Here is a 1,853-nt window from a genome sequence, read left to right as displayed (position 1 = left end):
TTCTATCTCCATTAGCAATCATAACATGTCCATGAGCCGGTTCTATGTCTTTAATCAAGTTATTATCACTAATCATATTATGAGATGCACCAGAATCAATTATCAAAGGTTTATGCATGTTTCTAGTAATCTCAGTCCTTGATGGTTCATTTTGTTTTATCGGGTTTCCTAGTAATCCTAACATCTTACTAGTTATACTAGGCTCACTAGCTGTTGTGTAGGCGCTTTTAAACATGTCTAGTAACTTATCAGTATTACTAGGATTACTAGCAGCAGTGTAAGAGCTTTTAAAAATGTCTAGTAATTTATCAGTATTACTAGGCAATGTATGAGCAGCATATGAGTATCCAAGGGTGTTTCCGAGGGTGTTACCAGACTCCTTAAGAGCTTTGAAGAAGGCTTCAAGGGCAGCTCTCTTGAACACCTCCTGATCCATACCCTTTTCAATCAGTTGATGAGACGCCAAGGCTCTACCTTCACTTTCACCCACCTTAGCGCCTGAGCTACCTCCGGATGAACCATCACCATTTGCTTCAGCAGAAAGATGAGCCTTTGGTTCCCTATCCCTGTTGACCCCGCGTGGTCTGAGGTGAGGATGTAGGATCCAACACTCACTCTTCTTGTGACCGGTCCTCTTGCAATGCTCACAGCCTCCCTCATACTTTTCATACTTCCTTCCTGAGTCTCTGTATACAGCCTTGTTTGCTTGCATTCCTTCATCTTGATGAGCCATAGTAAGCTCACCCTTGCCTCCAAACAGGCCTAGAGATCCCTCCTCCTTCTGAAGTTGCGCGCATACTTCCTCGATGGATGGTAGCTTAGGCGATCTCAAGATGTGTTTGATGACATCCTTGTAGCAAGGATCCAATGTCATCAACAACCCAAACACTTGATCTTGTTCTCTTCTTTCCATAAGAGCTGCTTGATCAGTGGTGTTAGGTCTTAGACTTTCAAGTTCAGACCATAATGATCCAAACTTTCCCATGTGTTTGGTGAGCTCTCCTCCATCTTGCTTCATGGAGTTAATGACTCTCTTCAGCTCAAACACACGGCTGATGTTGGAGATGTTTCCAAAGTCTTTGAGAGGGTCTCCCACAAGTGTTTGGGAGTCTCACAGTAGCTGTAAGCTTCAAGAAGAGGAACATCAAGAGATCCTTGCAGCACAGAGAGCACCATCAAGTCTTCTTGTACCCACTTCCTGGCTTCAACTTTGGTGAGAGAATTTTCCTCTTCACCTTCTTCAGTTTCTTTGGCCACTGGCTTCAGACCATCATCAGTGATGTGGCTCCACAGCCCTAGCCTTCCAATGGCAGTCTTCACCAATCTAGACCACAAGAGGTAGTTTGAACCACCCTTCAACGCAACCGGGACAGTAACTAGCTTGCGGAAGTTGTTTCCTTCCATCTTCTCTTGCTTGAACCAGAAATTACCAGAAAGCTTCAACTTGCAACTCAGCTGAAGAACACATAGTACCAGACTTCAAGAACCCACGAGCTCAAAGCACAACACCACAGGACTCAACTTTATCACACAGCTTCACGGAACCCTCAAGAACACAGGAGCAAGAACACAAGGACACAAGAGCTAGAGAAAGAAAGGAATGGAACGAGGTTTCTCAATACCAAAACCAACCTGGCTCTGATACCATATGATTTTAGAGAACAGAGTAGGTATTGAGAGATTAAAGGTAGATTAGAGAAGGTTAATGAGAGATTTGTAGAGAGATTAGGTAGTAATCATGTTTAAGAGTATTTAAGAATCATCGTGAACAAGAGAAAGAGTCTAGAGAGATAATCCCATACTTCTTAATTATTAATCTGATCAGAGTTTACAATATATATGAGGAGGCAACA

This window comes from Brassica oleracea, unplaced genomic scaffold (assembly GCF_000695525.1).
Source record: "Brassica oleracea var. oleracea cultivar TO1000 unplaced genomic scaffold, BOL UnpScaffold00779, whole genome shotgun sequence".
NCBI lineage: Eukaryota > Viridiplantae > Streptophyta > Magnoliopsida > Brassicales > Brassicaceae > Brassica > Brassica oleracea.
The sequence above is the reverse complement of the archived record's forward strand: the minus strand, read 5'-3'. Positions refer to the sequence as shown.